Raw genomic sequence first — 19,252 nt, forward strand, 5'->3', positions numbered from 1 at the left:
AAACAATTTTAACAAAGTTTAAAAACATTAGTTTAGAAGACAAACGAAATCAAAGCAAATAAGGTTTCTTCATAAATATAATTTAGGGACAAACAGGATACACAAAGGGGAAGGGGAAAAAGTTACAATTATCTTAGTCTAGTAAAAAACATAAAAGGGGTGAAAACACAAAAGGGGGGGGAGAAAAAAATAAAAAAATAAAAAGTTGGTTTGAAAAAATGATCATAGCCTTGGAAGATTAGTTAGAAAACGCATCATTATATAGAAATGTTTTTTAAAAGTTTTTTAAAAGTAATAAGATCTTTTTCTTTTCTAATAAAGAGAGGCAGAGCGTTCCAAGTTTGAGGAGCTAAAACAGAAAACATTTCATTTCTCCTTGTACCCACTATTTTTAAAGACGGGACTGATAATAGATCTTGGGATGACGATCGGAGAGCTCGAGAAGAATGATAAGGAATAATCATTCTAGATATGAACTGTGGTTTGTTAAATAGCAGTACTTTGAAAACTAAAAATGCTATTTTAAAAGTAATTCAATGATTAATAGGCAGCCAATGGGATTTGATCAAAAGTGGTGTTACGTGGTGTGACCACCACTGGGGTCCGCACGGGACTCCCCAGCACCTCTAGTGGTCACAAGAAAAATTGCACTAGCGTGTGACCCGGCCTGGAGTCACCCTGCAGGCCTGGATTGACACCCGAAACACCAAAACAACACAATCCTTCCAAAAGGTAATAAATGCAAATGCTTCACTTTTATTCTTGGGGTAAAGCATAAAAGTCAGGTAATTATAGGTCCAAGCAAATCAGGAAAGTTGATCACAAAGTTTAAACAGTCCAAACTCAAAAGAAAAAAAACAAACAGTGCAATATAAAGTCCACACTGTTTTTCTTCCTCTTTCTTCTCCCCTGAAGATTGGGGCTCACCTCAGAGCTTAAATCAGCCTGCTCCTGAGCAGGATATTTAGTTCAAAAAACAAAACAAAACACCATAGGGTTAAAGGCACTGTATACCCTATTCACAGTGCTTCAAGGTGAAGCCTCTGGCAGCCATACAATTCACTGCCAGGCAATGGAGAGTGCCTCAGATTTGCTTTAAATTAGCTAATAATAGCCTCAAAATGCCCTCCCAGGTAATAGCAAACCTCTCCCAAGATAACAGACACTATCAGCTTCCACAAAACCCAAATGCAAAACAGTAAAGAAAAACCAAAAAATCCTCAAAGGTTCAGCTTCCATAAAATAGTCTCTCAAACAATTCAAGCTGAACAATACACTCACTGTTTCTTCAGTTAGCAGTTGCAGCTGGTGGAAAAGCCAACCTCCATGGCTTCTTCAACAAGACTTATTCCCTCAGGCAGGTTATCCAGCTCCATGGGGAGATCAGAAAAGGCTTCCTCCAGCACTTCCCCGGATTCCTGCACCTCCATAGGTGAGGCTGTGTCACCCTTGCTTGGCCCGAGGAGACTCTCAGGGAGGAAAGGTTTGAACCTACTCCCTAGCCTGCCTACTTGTTTGCTCTCAGCTGCTGGTTTATATATTCTAGGGCCACACCCTAACCTGGCTGACTCAGCAGGGAATAACTTAGCTCTAGGGCTCCTCCTGTGGTGACCTAGATATGGCTCTTCCAGGAGATCCTGGGAGATTTCAGGCTCCCCCTGGTGGTTAACCTGCAAATCACCCCTAGAACAATCCTTGCCCATTCCCTTCCGGGTTTTCTTTTGTACTTTTACCCCTGGCCTAACTGGGACCTTGGCAGGCCTCGGGTCTGACTGGTCACAGTGGTCATATTTTTTTGCTTTGTGAATGAGTTTTATAGCAGTGTTTTGGATTATTTGAAGTCTCTTCTTTTCTTTTTGTGAAACATTGAACAGCAGAGAATTGCAGTAGTCTAGTTTTGAGATGATCATAGAATGGATAAGTATGTTGATAGATTTTGGTTCTAGAAATGATGAAATAGATCGTATTAGACAGAGTTTGTAGAAACAGGATTTAACGGTTTGGCTAATATGATTATGAAAGGTTAGATTATTGTCAATGATTACGCCTAGGATTTTTAAAGTAGATACTAGTTCTATTGGAGTGTTGTCAAGTACAAATGAGGAAATTGGGGTGATATCTTTTCTCCAAGTAAAAAGCATTGTTTGCGTTTTCTGTATATTTAAAGATAGTTTATTAAGGTTGAGCCAGTTTTTTACTGTATCCAGTTTACTATTAATTGTTTTAATTTCTTCATCTTTTTCGGGATCAAACGGGTAAAGAAGTTGAATATCATCAGCATAAGAAAATGAAGTAAAGCCCAATGATTGACAAATAGTAAGTGGTGGGGAAAGGAAAATGTTAAAGAGAAGAGGTGACAGAATAGAACCCTGGGGGATTCCGAATGGTGAAGAGTAAGAAGTAGAGTGGTTGTCTTTAACTGTAACAAAGGGGAGCAGCGTACAACCATCCCTGACTCCCGGTAACTGATTGCACAGCTATTAGGCGCACAACAACCCCACCAGCCTGAGAGGGAGTCTCACCAAAACCGGAGTTCTGCCGACACCGATGGAGGAAAATCCACAGGCCTCCACAGCCAGCCGCGACTTCCCGGAAAGCAGCAGGGGACATAGAAGAATGACATAGTAATGGCATACGTAATGACCTAGAAGAAATCACCCACAGAAGCCTAGATCAGCATATCCCATTTAAATTGCTAGTTCTTATATATGGCTTATTTAAATATTTATAAATTTGTAAAGATAGTTTGGGTCTGTTATTTACATATATATATATATAGAGAGAGAGAGAGAGAGAGAGAATTGAGTCCAGTGCTGCCGCCATTCCCCTCTTTATGTTTTATGGGGTGATGACGTCACCGTTTGGCTTTAAAACGGAAGTTCTTTGTATACCGCAGCCATCTTGAGGGATATGTTCAGGATGTTTGTCATCGAATTACAGGTTAGACGGTGTTAATTTGTAACTAACATTTGTGATAACTTTCATGTAGTTTGAATGATCAGTTGAAATGTTATTTATTTACAGGGAGTGAGCCTTGAAAAAACCAGAAGCGAAACATGTTGGCTTTTCTCCCCGGCATTCAAGACCACATTTTAAAGCTAAGTGCTGTTTATTTAAAAGCATTACAAGTTACAATGTTACAAACTTGTTTCAACTTTATTCTGCTTTAAGTCTGGAGAGAACCAAGGAGGAGTGGACACATAAAGCTTAGAACAATGAGGAATACGAGTCCTGAGTGGTGTCTCTAAGGTTCTTAAACCTTTCATTGAAATCATCTACTCTTAGGACTGTTACTGTGTTTCCCCGAAAATAAGACAGTGTCTTATATTAATTTGGGGTGCAAAACATGCATTAGGGCTTTTTTTCAGGGGATGGCTTATTTTTTTTCATGTACAACAATCATTTCTCCCTTCCTCTCCTCTACCCCAATTCTTCCTCTTTCCTTTCTCACTCCCCCCCCCCACCCCATGTGCAGCATCTTTCCTTCCCTCTCACCCATCTTATGCAGCATCTTTCTATCCCTCCCATCCCCCTATGCAGTAGAACCTCACCCACACTCTCACCATACCTCCACTTTGAGGCCTCCAAAAACAGCGGCAGCACTCAGTGATGCGGCAGAGGGAAGGTCCCGACAGTGAAGGCTATGAAGCAGCCCGTTCAGAGCGCTGCCACCGCTGCTGCTTTAGGAGGGCTTGGAACAGAGGTATGTCAGGTCTCACCGGGGTGGGGGTTGCTGAATCGATGAGTCCGATTTCTTTGGCGAATCGGGCAGGGATGGAGCCAGGGAGTGTCGGGTCATGGGGGAGGGGGGGCTTCAAGGGTTGATCTTAACTAGGGCTTATTTGGGGAGTAGGGCTTATATTAGGAGCATCTTTAAAAATCATGCAAGGGCTTATTTTTGGGATAGGTCTTATTTTCAGGGAAACAGGGTATTAGATGATTACATACTAAACAGTGCCACTTTAAGGCTGCATCAGGCTCTTAGGAAGTTGTTCAGTGGGATGCGCTTAACCTGGTTAACAAACATGCTAAGCAAAGTTCACCTTTCATGCACAGGTACCTTTGTCAGCAGCAGCCTTCTGAGCTGCTTTTACAGGAACACTTACTTATAGGTCTTCTTTTCGATAAATATTTCAGTGGTGGTAAAGGAAACCATAAAGAGAGATCAAGTCTTCAGTGCTTACCTTATTAGCAGTGAACTAGAATTAACTCACTAGAAGGAAGCCGCAGAAGCTTTTAATCGGTACATTAAAAACCGGCAGCCAGCTGCAGTCCAAGCCCTAATAATAAAAGATAAAGTTTTGGCAAGTCTGATTTAGGGATAGTGAATCCAGAAAAAAAAAAAAAAAAAATGTTGCTTGCTCAGTGAAGCATGCTTGAAGAAGGAAGCCAGCCAGAAGGTGGGCTACTGAAGGCATTATTAGCAAAGGGGACGCGGAAGTTCTAGCTCCATGGCAACCAAATCTTGGCAAGCTGGGGCACGCATGAGCAGACAGCACAATTCTGAGCTCGCCCTGCTGGTCACATCTCACTGCACTAGAGCAGGGGAAGCAGTGGCTACCAGGCACACCCTGAAATTTCAGCCTGGAGGCAGCTGTCCCAGCCTGAGCCCTCCAGGTTTTCCTAATTCAAATATCATTCTGTCAGGACTTGCTGCTCAAAACGCAGGCCAGCAGGTGAGTTTCACATTTGCTGTCAGGAGGGTAATGCACAATTCACCTATCTACATATTTTGTTAGATGGATAACATAACATAGCATTCATATACCGCAAAACCATGTGGATCCTGGCGGTTAACCATTAAAGAAAGCTGAACATCAGGCAGCGAATTACAAAAAAATATCTATGATAGTCAATTAGAAAAATTTTATCATAGAAGTAAGTTTTTTTTTACCGTTTTCTACAATTCATATACGATGTAGAAGTAAAACATTGTCGGCGAAGAACAGAATCCCAAATAGCTGCTTGATATGAGAGCAGTCTGTTAAGGAATCTTTTTGTAACAGCATTCTCTAACTCAGGGGTGGCAAATGTCGGTCCTCGAGGGCCGCAATCCAGTAGGGTTTTCAGAATTTCCCCAATGAATATGCATGAGATCTATTTGCATGCACTGCTTTCATTGTATGCTTATAGATCTCATGCATATTCATTGGGGGAAATCCTGAAAACTCGACTGGATTGTGACATTTGACACTCCTGCTCTAACTGATGGAAAATCAAACATTGTGGAAACACGCGAAGAATGTTAAAACTGGAAAAATTAAAATAGAGCCATACCATGCGCGACATTATAGCATAAACATCCGAACTTAAACATCACTCTTGCCGCAATAAGAAGCCAATGCAGCTCTCTATAGTATGGGGTTAAATCAGTGGTTCCCAACCCTGTCCTGGAGGAACACCAGGCCAATTGGGCCATGAATATGCATGAAGCAAATTTGCATGCCTATCACTTCCATCATATGCAAATCTCTCTCATGCATATTCATTAGGGCTAGCCTGAAAACCCGATTGGCCTGGTGTTCCTCCAGGACAGGGTTGGGAATCACTGGGTTAAATGATCAGCCTTTTTAAATCTAAAAGTTAAATGTACCACAGTGTTTTGTATCAGGAGAGGAAATGAATATATGGTTGGCAATTGTTTGTATAGCAGAGATACTGAGCATATTTATTTATTTGGAGTTTGTTCACACCTTTTTCATTAGTAGCTCAAGGTGAGTTACATTCAGGTACACAAGGGGGCTAGATTAACTAAGCCCACCGATCAAGTTCTGACCACTTAGCGACCCCATTGCGACCTGATCTCCCTCCAACCCAATTCACTAACCTCTGTCCCGATCATCCTCCGATCCACGCATGCAAATGAGGAGAAACGGCACTGAAATGTAGGCAGGCAGCAATTCACTAAACAACAACAAAAAAAGCAACACCGCCTGGGCTGGCCGATCAGCAAACAAGCGACTGCTGGGGGACCAGTCGTTCACGTCGTTTCTGACTGCTCTGCCCCGACTCTCCTGCTCTCTGCCCCAACTCAAACCGCGATTCTCCTGCACCCTGCTCTGCCCCGAATCTCCTGCCCTGATTCTCCCCAGCTCTCCTGCCCTTCCCCACTGTGCAAGCCTGTGGTTTTAACCCACGGGTTTAAAGCGGGTTAAAACCACGGGCTCACAAAAAAGTAAAAATCAGTAAAAAAAAAAAAAAAGTAAAATTAAGCTCTGCCGGGCACGGAAGGCCAGTGCATGCATTGGGATCGCTATAAAGCGATCCGGATAGGTGGTTGAGGGCGTGATTCCGATTGCTCTCATTTGCATGAAGGCGATTCGTGAATCAGCCCCTCGGCCATGGATCGGATCCGTGCCCTTAGTGAATCTAGGCCAAGGTATTTTTTCTGTTCCTGGAGGGCTCTCAATCTAATTCTGTACCCAAAGCAATGGAGGGTTAAGAACTAAATTCTGTAAGACATTGAAAAATCAGTGCCGATAAAAATTTGTGCTAAGCACCAGTGACGTAGCAAGGGTGGGAGGCGCCCAGGGTGCGTTAAACCACTAACGCGGCTTGATAAAAGGAGCCCATAGTAGATGACAGCAGATAAAGACCCGAATTGTCCATCCAGTCTGCCCAACCTGATTCAATCTCAATATTTGTTGGGGGGGGGGGGGGATTCTTCTTCTTCTTAGCTATTTCTGGGCAAGAATCCAAAGCTTTGCCCGGGACTCTTCTTAGGTTCCAACTACTGAAGTCTCCGTCAAAGCTCACTCCAGCCCATCTACACCATCCCAGCCATTGAAGCCCTCCCCAGCCCATCCTCCACCAAATGGCCATATACAGACACAGACCGTGCAAGTCTGCCCAATACTGGCCTTAGTTCTTCATGATCTGCTCATGACCCCCCCCCCCCCCCCCCATGGTTGTGCCACCTTTCTGGCGCCTAAAGAAGCGCATGTAAATTTAAATTTATGCCAATTAGCGCCAATGATTATTAACATTCAATTATTTTATTTTCAGCCCCCAATTATTGACACCAATTATCTTATTTGGCAATTAAATTGCATGCACACCCAAATTTGTATGTAGAGTTTTGAGCAACATATATAGAATTAGGGGGTAAATGACTATCCTCCATACAGCCCCCCCTCCCCCCGTGATGAACATCGGCACCGCTCTCCTCCATACATATGCCGCCCCTCCCGTGATGAACCTCGATGCTGCTATCCTTGCACACAACTCCCCCCATCCTCCTCTGACATCATGCTTACCATTATTTATTTATTCATTTTTATAGCCCGTCCCCAGATTCTCAGAGAAGGCGGGAGTAGGCAGGCCTTGAGATCCACAGATGCTCAGGGCCCCGCACTGGATCACAGCCATAGCCTCAGCACCCTGAGGTTGTGGGTTCATATCCCACGCTGCTCCTTGTGACCCTGGGCAAGTTACTTAATCCCCCTTTGCCCCAGGTACATTAGATAGAGTGTAAGCCCGCCGGGACAGACAGGGAAAAATGCTTGAGTACCTGAATGTAAACCACTAAGACTATAAGTGGTATATAAATGCTTAAATAAATAAAAATAAAATCAGAATACAGCATTGACGGCTGCAGCAGGTTTCTAGTACTAATGGTAAGCGTGATGTCTGGAATGGGGGCGTGCATGGAAGAGGGTGGCGGTTGCGGGAGGGTGCGTGCACGGAGGATAGAGGCGTCGAGGTTCATCACCGGGGCATGCCAGTATTCAGCGGCGGGGGGGGGAGGGGAGGTACATTGTCCTATTGAAGATTACAGCCTGGTGGTATCCAAAGTTGAATGGAGGACAGCTGTGCCATTAGCCGGGTTGTGGCTCAAATATAAACCGAGACCCTCATTTTTGGGCCCAAAAATCTCAGTTTATATTCAAGTATATCTAGTAAGCTGCAGTATGGAAGACTTAGCATAGCCCTAAATCAGTGCTAGTTAACACTTCTCTCCAAGTACCGCCCCGGACATCCTGTATGCGTGCATGAGATTTTTGTTACCGACACTTATCCACGTTGAACCTCATTAGGGCGCTGGTCTTTGACCAAAGGGCCACCGCGTGAGCGGACTGCTGGGCAGGATGAACCACTGGTCTGACCCAGCAGTGGCATTTCTTACGTTCTTAAAGTTTGGTGCAAATTGCCAAATTATGATCCATTACTGTGTTATAAAGGCTAGCCATGCTATCATAAGTTCAAGTCCAATCATATTTCCTTCCCCCACTCTATCATCTTGCATGCAGGTCATAAAATACCTATAGTTAACTGCGTAAGTTAATTGACAAATTACCTGCTAATTGTAAAAATAATTCAGTGATGAATTGATGCTAATTGACACTAATTTGCAGTACAGAGCTGACTGTATTATTTAGCATGTAAACTGGAAGGGGGCAGTGGCGTGCCCAGGGGCCAAATGTTTACCACCCCCTCTATATTAAAAAATATATTTCTTTAGTATACTAATATCTCTTTTTTTTTTTATATATATTTTTACTATTTTATTCAGTTACAATAGTGTAATACATTTAGATTGAAAATAACAAAATATAACAAAGAATACACTATCTCAAACAATAATATTATAGAATCATAGCTATACCCAACCCCTTTCCATCAATTATATATATTGACAATATTAAACATCTTTAATATGAAGAATTAATATCATTACCTTTCCCTTCCCTACTTCAGTTGTGAACCACTTAGAAGTCGCACAATTATGGCGGTATAGAAGAATAAAGTTATTATTATTACCCTACCCCCATCCCATCCCATCCCATCCCAGATGTGTAATGAAAAAAACTTAGAAGGGAATATATTATCTTTTAATGCGAAACAGCAAATAAAGCCAATGGACTCCATATTTTGTTAAATAAAACACTAAACCCTAAACATTCTGCGTTCATTCTCTCATATTTATATGTATTACATACATATGTCCATGTTTTTATCTGAGCTAATTAGTGATAATTTTAAATTTTTGCCTGTAATTAAAAAAAACAAACCAAAAAACATTTCATTGGGAGGGGGGTTGTTTTGGGAGGGTTTGTTTGGGGGTGGGGCGGGGTTGTTCGGGGACAGAGATCTGTGGGGATTGGGTTCTGTAATCTAAAAAGTTGAGCTTGTCTGTATTTCGTTTTGTTACCCTGTTTGGTATTTTTGCTGAGCTCAATAAAATATATTTGAACATAAAATTGAAATGATAGTCTGTCTACCAGACTGTTAAGGAGCAGGAGCTGGTAGATTATGTGTGGGAAGTGAAGTCTGCAGAGACTATCTGTGAAGGCAAAAAAGCTTCCCCCCACTCAAAACACACACACACCACCTGCTTAATGTAATTATCTGAGGGAGATTCTCTGATTCTTCCCCCCCCCCAAAAAAAAATCAGGTGTGACTAATGGCAGAAGGGGAAAATGTAAATGTGGAATTTCCACTTTATTTTCAAATAAGATGGCCACCATTGCATTTGTTCTGTTCTTGAATCTCGTATTGGATTTCGTAAACCAGCGCTTAGTTAAGTCACCCTCATTGTAAGCCAAAACTAGTCTCTTTCATTGAAAGCAGAGCTAAAGATAATCCATTTTAACTTGAAAACAAAACAAATAGTACACTGAACGGGCACAAGGCAACTCCCCTGCACCTGAAGTCTTAACCATTAGAAAGGAAACACAATCCCCAACCCCCTTGGCATGTAAGAAAGGACTCCAGGGCACATTAGAGACTAGAAAAAGCTTACTGTGGTGGGCGTCTTGCTCGGTGTGGCAGAGGCTCCTTTGCTGGATCCCCAATGGCAGAGCATGTGGCAGCACCAGCGAGACGCTACAGGCAGAGGATGCCAGTAGGCACGATGTTCCGACCCTAGAACACTGGAGCTAAGATGGAGTTACTGGGAGCCCGCAACATTCCCCTCTCCCCCCCCCCCCCCCAATGTAGGATGGGTACCTTTTTCTTCTCTCCAAATCTTTGCCTGCAGTCTCAGGGCTGCCATCAGCAGAGTCAATTTGTGTAAGCTTTCACTCTGCTTCAGCTTCCTGTCCCCGCAGAGGCAGGACACTGCAGATGGAAAACTTCCGGGCCACCAGAGGCAACGTGTTCAGCTGACTGATGCTGCTGGCAGCCCAAAGTCTACAGGCTAGCACTATAGCATGGGGAAGGGATCGGACTTGGAGCACACCTGCCCCCCGCTAAGAGCTACACCTGAGGTAGACAACCCCCCCCAGGTATGCCACTGCAAGGGGGTAAGAATGTGGGCAGGACATGCATGAGGTCAGTTACATGCCCAACACTTACATGCTAAGATTATATATGAATACTGACAATATGTCGCTTAGACAATATTTTTTAATTTTATTTATTTATATACCATTTATATCCCAAGTGGTTTACATTTAGGTACTTTATCATATTCCCCTATCTGTCCCGGAGGGCTCAAACTCTATCTAGTGTACCTGGGGCAATGAGGGGATTAAGTGACTTGCCCAGGGTCACAAGGAACAGTGAGGGATTTGAACCCACAACCTTAGGGTGCTAAGGCTGTAGCTCTAACCACTGCGCCACACTATACCCCCAACTGTTCCCTCCACTCTGAAGTGGAGAATTCCCCCAGGGAGATCTCTCCAAATGGAAACTGCACTACAGCGCTCCTACAGCCACTTTATCCCTCGTCTATGGAACGAACTGCCCACATAAACCCGAAGGCTAGACTCACTGATGGCTTTCCGAAAGGCAGTGAAGACTCTCCTTTTCGGCCAATGATGACTTTAACAAACAGACTCCTCTCCGTAAAATGACTCCACCAATTAGACTCTAGCTCTTTTTTCCTACTTCCCGAATGTATCTGTCATATCTGTGGACTTATTTTGTGACTGTCTTCTTGTAACCCGTTCTGAGCTTTTTGGGAGGACAGGATAAAAATCGAAATAAATAAATACAATAGAATAGAATACTGACAGTTATGAGCGCAGCTGTAACAATTAGGCACAGGACATTTACACCAGCCGTTGCTAGGCTGTAAGCAGCTGGGCTTAAATTGTGGCACATAATGCCAATTTACATTAGCATTCTACTGTATAATGTCAATTAGATGCGTAATTGCAAATGTAGCATTTGCACTTAGGGCTCTTTTTACGAAGGTGCGTTAGCGGTTTTATCGTGCGCGCTACATGCTAACGCCTCCATAGGGCTTGCATTAGTATTTTTCATGTAGCGCGGGGTTAGCGTGCACTAATCTTCAGCGCACACTATAAATACTAGCGCACTTTCATTAAAGGAGCCCTTAGTGCGCAGCAGCCCAATGCCTAACTTTAGGCAACCTTTCCTGGCATGCCAGCAGGTAACTACTGTACAATAAAAAGGGGGTGGGGGAGGCAGTGCCTAAAGCCTCTTCACACCCAGTTTCCATTTCCTCCTCCAAATCGGATCCCGAGTCAAAGTCCTCTCTCAAACCCAAACGTATCCCTAATCTAGTTCTGGCTCCCTTCTGATGGCTCCACCCCACTCATTTCCTTTTTCATTCCAAACAAAATGGACCCCGAATCCTCAGCTCCCGCCCTCCCACCAAGGGAAAGACCAATGCCAGGGGGCTCCAGCACCCCATGTTTAATGCTGCCGCTAGGCAATGTTGCACTGACGGACAGCGAGGAGAGAGGGCATCCTCATATATCAAGGTGGGTGGGCTCCACTTACCACCCTCGAAAAAGAGAATCCCAAAAAGTAGGTATGCGTGCTCAGGAGTAGGAAAGGTGTTGGGGGGAGAGAGTGCACGCGCTGGCTTTGTTCCAACAATGGGGGAGGGGCTCGCCCAGATGCTGATGGAACTGTTACGCAAATTGTTAATGCTCCTCTATAATACTCTATTATTATCCTACCTTCTGCCTCATCTCACGCATTTTACCTGAGCGGACAATCGGTGACAAATCTGGCAGCTGAAGCAAACTGACATCTCGCCACAGTTTATACTTTAGTGTCTTGATGCAATTGCAGCAATCACAGTGGTTTCACTTTATTTTGAACCAAGCTGTACTGTATTTCATTTCATTGCCTTAATTGAATCACAGCTCTTATATATCTCGTTGATGTGCTTTTAAAACATCTTAATTAGAAGGGGATATGAATGCAGGTAAAGATTTTAGCCACACACACTGAAGTAAGCAGCTATTGTCAAAACATCTAGGTAGAAATGTGTTTTATTGGTCAAAGATATATATATATATATATATATATATATATATATATATATATATATATATATATATATTTATTTATATTTATTTATTATTTTTTTTTTTTTAAGGTGGCTAAGTGCTTAATAAATTAAGAACCAGATAACCACTTTCAACCCCTGGCTTTCCTGTTGACGCTGTGTTCCTGGACAAGTAAGGGGCTTGTTATGTGTAAATATCAAAATACTGCTCTGGACTTGACAGCAGTGATGCAGCTGAAGATCTTAGTTCAGCTGCTTTCACAATGTCTGATGACATAAAGGAAATCATTGTTGTCGTGTTTATCAAGCCCATGCTACCAGAAGTTATATGGTTGTAGCTACTTGCTAGGATGCCAGTTAATAGAAAAGAGTTTAAATTGAAAAAAGTATTATTTTAAAATTAACAAATGCAGATTCAAAAAGACAATGTTAGCAAAACAGGAATAGCAACATAATCTTAAAAACAGAACCTTAGAGATGCAACTATAAACACATAATGAGAAATATCCATAAAGCAAACAAATTCCCAATTCCAAGTTTCTAGTTTTATTAAAATTTGATAAAAATCACTTATCAGGATTTCTAAGCGAGTTACAATAAAAGATTTAAGGGATAAAAAATTTCAATGTTATAAAAATTATTAAATGGCTGGAACTCCACCAATAAGCTATCTCGCTCTCAAAGAGAGGCATATAACTTATAAAGCACTATTAATCTGGGGAAAGTTAGCTCGCTTGATTAAAATTTAGCTCATTAAATATCAAGAACTAAGACTCAGAACATTTATAAGCAAACTAAAAGTTAATTTAAAAGCATTAAAAACCAAGCTGGTAGAGCCTTAGGGCTCCTTTTATCAAGCTGTGCTAGCGGGGTTAACGCGTGTAATGTTTCATCATGCGCTAACCCCCCGCGCTGGCCATAAACTACTGCCTGCTCAAGAGGAGGTGGTAGCGGCTAGCACGGCCGGCAGTTTAACACACACTATTACGCGAATTAAACCGCTAGTATGGCTTGATAAAAGGAGCCCTTAGTTACAGATAGGATCTTTAAGCAAAGAATTAATAGAAATACACAGACAAAACTTCTCTAAGTTTAAAGGTTCAAAGTTACTCACAAATGTTGACTGAAAAGTCCTTAAGGGGCTGCATGATAGGCCTGAAAGCACATGTTTAGGTTGCAGCTTGATCCAGCACTGGTCCAAAGGAAGATGGAAAGAGCAAAGAAAGAGACCGAAGCACTGGAATCTTCCGGTTTTATAGATGTGGGGGGAGGGGTTCCCAGGAGGCATCAAAACTAGGGGAAGTCTCTATCTCACATCCAATCATAGAGCAGTGCATCACAGAGCAGGGCTATCTTTATCTCTGTGATGTCATGATGAGATTGCAGACTGTGGGCAGGGGAACTGGCACATCCAGCCATGCTTTGTGTATTTGCCTGAGTTGCCTGTCTGGCTATTAAATGGCTCAGTCCTTTTATTCCAATACACACATACTCCAGTCTTCTTTTATGATCCTCAGAGGGCTAAAAAACCCGTATGGTTTATGTGAAACAAATCACAAAAACCCGATCGTCATAAGATCAATATTTTCCACCTTTTTATATTTTTATATATTTTAAAGACTTTTATAAATTTTTTTCTGTAACGACTTTTTCATATTATTATATACTTAGCTTAATATTAGCAGCTGATTTTTGGGAGCGCCTCTACCAACATGCACATGTTTCAAGAATACTTTTCATCAGGGTGAGGCTCCCGTATTTAATCTAAAAAAAATACAAAAAAATAACAATAATTTACTTTTAATTTATATTCTATATTTACTAACTAGGACCTCTCATTTATTATATATAACTTAAATCATAGTAACTTGCTATCGTGCTTCAAAGTAACCGCTCCTCTCCATAAGATATCATGTTCTGATGGCATCTGTCGTCAGTTCCGGTTTAAAACAAAAATTCAAACCGAAACTAATTAAGTGAAGGAGCGGATACCCCCTGAAGGACAGACAAGAACTGACCAAAGGTGACAATTACAATTAACCTGAAAAACCTCAATAGTATTAATGATATTAAAGAAACCTTGAATTAGACTAAAGACATCCAGTCAATTTCTTCATTCAGACCATTAGGAGCCAAAGTATTTAAGAAATAGATCCATTTTTGTTCCTTAGTATTCAAAGCTTTTTTATAATTCCCACCCTTCCTCCCTATTTGTACAGTATCAATAACGCGCCATTTTATATCCTGGCAAGTATGGTTCTTAAGTTTCCAATGGTTTACTATCGGGGCTGTGTCTGTCTCAGTATTAACTCTAGACTTATGTTCATTAAGCCTTATTTTTACAGATCTATAGGTTCTACCCACATATACCTTAGCACATGGGCATTGAATAATATAGAAGACATTCATTGTTGCAGAATTGGTAATTCCTTTTGAATAAATTTCTTCTGTCTGTGGATGAACCCATGATTCGCCTGACATAGTAAGGGAACACCATTGACAGTGCCCACACGCTTCATGATATCCATGTTGAAGAGATGGATTCGGGCTATGGATAATCTCACCTATATTACGGTGTCTCTGATATGCAAATATGGGCACTCAGGCATATCCTTTAACAGTTGTATTAGGCAACCTTTCTTTGTCTTCCCATCCTGAGGTACCCATATTTTTGAAGGGAGCTTTGCAGTTGTATCCTCCTCTGTGGAGGCCATTCCCAATGTGGAATTGTAACATTGTTTTGCAGGCCCTCAGCAAGGCTCCATATAAGCCTTTACTAGAGGTTCCACTGATGGCTCTTACCATTAAAACATTTTTTTTTCTGGTAGCTATTGCCTCATTGAAAAGGGTCTCAGAACTCCAGGCTCTGTCATGCAGATAGCCTTTCCTCAGATTTATAGAGGCTGACATCTCTCTGCGCACAGTACCTTTTTTTCTGCCAAAGGTGGTCTTAGCCTTCCACATAAATCAGGAAGTCTGACTGCCAGCAATCCATGCCACAGGTTTGTAGAACAAGGACAAAGTTTTGATATTCTTGGATGTTAGGAAAGTTCTTCTCTCTTACCTTGAGGTGACAAATGATTTTTGTCTCTCAAATCATCCTTTTATAGTATGGAATCCTAGCTGTCTGGTGAAGCCAGCTTCTAAGGCCTCCATTTCAAGATGGATTTGCAAGGCTATTTCTTAAGCATACATCATGTGTGGTAAGCAGCCACCAATTTCCTTGAGCACACTCTATGAGGAGTGTGGCTTCTTTATGGGCAGAGTCCCAGGTAGTTCCACCCAAAGAGATTTGTAGGGCATCTACGTTGTTCACTCTCCATACTTTTCTGAAGTTTTATAGGGGGATATGGCACTACGGTTGGACACTACTTTGGGGTCCTCGATGCTAGCAGCAGGCTCATTTGTCATAGAAACATAGAAACATAGAAGATGACGGCAGAAAAGGGCTACAGTCCATCAAGTCTGCCCACTCTGCTTACCCACCCCCTGTCTATGCCCTAATGACCCAATTTCCTTATCTTGACCCTCATAGGGATCACACATGGGTATCCCATTTATTCTTAAAGTCTGGCACGCTGTCTGCCTCGATCACCTGCACTGGAAGCTTGTTCCAATGATCAACCACTCTCTCTGTGAAGAAATACTTTCTGGTGTCGCCATGAAATTTTCCACCCCTGAGTTTGAGCGGGTGCCCTCTTGTGGCCGAGGGTCCCTTGAGAAAGAAAATATCATCTTCCACTTCGACACGTCCCGTGAGGTACTTAAATGTTTCGATCATGTCTCCCCTCTCCCTACGTTCCTCGAGAGTGTAGAGCTGCAATTTGTTCAGTCTCTCTTCGTACGAGAGACCCTTGAGCCCCGAGATCATCCTGGTGGCCATCCGCTGAACCGATTCAATTCTGCGCACATCTTTACTGTAATGTGGCCTCCAGAATTGCACACAGTACTTCAGATGAGGTCTCACCATGGCCCTGTACAACGGCATTATGACTTCAGGCTTTCAACTGATGAAACTTCTATTGATACAACCCAATATCTGCCTTGCCTTAGATGAAGCCTTCTCCACTTGATTGGCAGTTTTCATGTCTGCACTGATGATTACTCCTAAATCTCGTTCTGCTGAAGTCCTAGTTAAAGTTTCTCCGTTCAAGAAGTACGTCCTGCATGGATTTCCGCTTCCGAGGTGCATGACCTTACATTTCTTAGCATTGAAGCCTAGCTGCCAGGTTGAGGACCAACTTTTCAATGTAAGCAGGTCCTGCGCCATATAATTCTGTAAACTGCATTCACTTACTATATTACATAGTTTGGCGTCATTGGCAAATAGTGTTATTTTACCTTGAAGCCCTTGAGTCAGATCCCCTATGAATATGTTGAAAAGGAGTGGACCCAGGACCGAGCCCTGCAGCACTCCACTGGTCACCTCCGATGTTTTAGAGAGGGTACCATTAACCACCACCCTCTGAAGTCTGCCACTCAGCCAATCATTGACCCATGCAGTTAGTGTCTCTCCTAACCCCATCGATTCCATCTTGCTTAGCAGCCTGTGGTGTGGGACACTGTCAAAAGCTTTACTGAAGTCCAGGTACACGACGTCCAAAGACTCTCCCAAGTCGAACTTTCTTGTTACCCAGTCAAAGAAGCTGATGAGATTGGATTGGCAGGATCTACCCTTGGTGAATCCATGCTGACTGGGATCCCGAAGATTCCCTTCATTCAAGATCGTCCTGCCCAAGACTCAGAGGACTGCTTTGGTTCATCCCACTGGTTCAAGATTGATGTGCCTTTTGAACTAGAAGAGAATATTAGGTTCTTACCTGGATAATCTTTATCTAGTTGAAAGGCATATGAGTCTTGAAGGCCCACCCTGTCAGATTTCATTTAGCCTGCTTACTGTCTCGGATGTGTATGTATTACCTGATGTTTGGGTTTCTCCTGTCAGATAGGTCCAAAGAGTAATAACTTAATTCTCTTTTGCAAAGAAGCAAGGAAGAGACTGTGAGACCTATATAAGTGTTAGTGCTTGTTGCAGTCAGATGGGTACATAGCTTGTTCTTTCACCTTGTTTTAGATTATGTGCCTATAACATTGATTTGTTTAATTGTAATCATTGCAGAATACAATAGAATTGATTTTCTCAGGGAAGGTCCCATGTCCCTCCTGGCTATTCCTCCTCATACAGTGGTTGTCAACTGCTTTGGTACAAACTGAAAACCTACAGCACAGAGATACAGGAGGTGGAACCGAAAAATGTAGGTGATGCCTTCTACACAATTCATGATTAGAGGTGAATAACCCAGTGGTTGAAGACTCATATATATGCCTTTCTACTAGAAAGAAGATTATCAAGTTAAGAACCTAATTTTCATATACATATATACACACACACAGTGTATAATAAATACTTGTGATAATAATTAGTGAAATACACACAAACACACAATGAATACAAAACAAAGCAGTGCCTAATATAAAAATATATATCTAAATATATTCTGTTATAGTGCTATACTAGCAGCCAATTATCTGGCTAACAAACCATACAGACAACCAAACCTAACTCTCCCCATCTATAGACGAAATACCGGGAGGCTCACCTGGCAATGTCTTAGCAGTCCTGGTGAATGATGGATTAGTTCTACTCATGCTTCTCAGACATGCAGCTGACCACCCAGATAAAATGTGGATAGTAAAGAGGCAGCCTCGGCTCTCAGCAACTACATCTGGTCACTCACATAAGCTGAGAAGCTGTGAATATAAGCTTGTCATTCTCTGTGCTTTGGAATACAGAAAGGCCCAGTACTTAGATGGCATGGAGGTGTTAGTCAGAGCTATCAGACCATACGTCTATTCTCTCCAAGTGCCAAAGTTCCTTTTTCTTTTCTTCTGACCAAAGCTTGGTCACAGACCTCTGTCCAGTGTCCTCAAGTGACTGTCTTGACCCAATCGGATCACACATTCCTGTCCAGGAGATGTACAGCAGACCTGAAGAACACTCTGGTATGCGTTGGTTCAGACACCATTTCTTATGGTACAGGTGCCAAAGGGCCCATGGGGCCTTATTGCATTCTTGTGTCATATAAATCTGTTTTCTTCACAACTCTGTACACTGCAGTACAGGTGCTTCTTGGTATGCGATTGCAATCAGAATGTAGATACAGGAAGCAGAGAGGCAATCATGACAGTTTGGTTCTGGCCTAGTCAGAGTTTGATTCATAGGCCTCTACTGCACAAAAGTGACACACCGGGGACACCGCTACACATGCAATATAAACATCTGACATTGCAGACGTCCAAAACAGGAACAGAACTTCTAAAATATTCGTATAACCCAGAGAAGAGGAGATGGAATATGAAAGATTCAGATAAACTAAACCTTAAGTTTATATACCGCATCCTTTCCATAAAGATAGAGCTCGGCACGGTTTACAGGTACTTTAAATAAATGAGGGAAAAACATAATAAGAATTAGTGGTTATAAAGAGGGTAGTGAGCTTTACATTTTTTATAAAAGCCAGGTTTTCAGATGCTTTCGGAATAATTGGAAGGAGCCCAGATTCCGCAGCAGGGCAGGAAGGTTATTCCAAAGCTCAGTGATTTTGAAAAAAAAAGATTTCCCTAATATTCCTGCATATTTGATGCCTTTTAACGAGGGGAAAGATAGTTTAAGTTTTTGGGTGGATCTGGTAATGTCAGGTCTTGAAGAATTCCAAGATAGTGGAATTAGGGGAGGAATAATGCCATGTAGGATCTTGAATGTTAGGCAGGTACATTTAAAGTGAACCTAGAAATCACTGGAAGCCAGTGAAGTTTTGACAGAAGCGTGGAAACATGATCGATGTGTAAAAGATACCGATAATGTACAATAATCTATCCTTTCTTCAGTGGAAAGGAAATTATTTTTAAAAATACGATAGGTCCAAAGGGAAAAGACTAAAGAGTAACATAGGAAGTATTGTTGCATAGAATAGCCTCCCAGTTGACAATATGTCAGAAATATTACAACAGAACTCAAAAATTTGAAGTGACAGGGAAAATGCA

At 42.1% G+C, this 19,252-nt stretch overlaps 1 protein-coding gene across 5 annotated transcripts in view; it reads right to left on the bottom strand.

Moving 5' to 3' along the window:
* Positions 1-19,252, bottom strand: part of ANKEF1 (ankyrin repeat and EF-hand domain containing 1) — a 174,968-nt gene that overhangs the window by 123,658 nt on the left and 32,058 nt on the right. The window contains exon 1 of one of the 5 annotated variants that reach the window (XM_033939563.1): positions 2,523-2,543. The exons of the other annotated variants lie outside the window; for them this stretch is intronic. The gene's annotated coding sequence lies outside the window, so the exon portion shown is untranslated. Of the gene's footprint in view, positions 1-2,522; positions 2,544-19,252 lie in introns of those variants that run through there. 5 annotated transcript variants of the gene reach the window in all.

The sequence above is a fragment of the Geotrypetes seraphini genome, chromosome 3, assembly GCF_902459505.1.
Source record: "Geotrypetes seraphini chromosome 3, aGeoSer1.1, whole genome shotgun sequence".
Classification (NCBI taxonomy): Eukaryota; Metazoa; Chordata; class Amphibia; order Gymnophiona; family Dermophiidae; genus Geotrypetes; species Geotrypetes seraphini.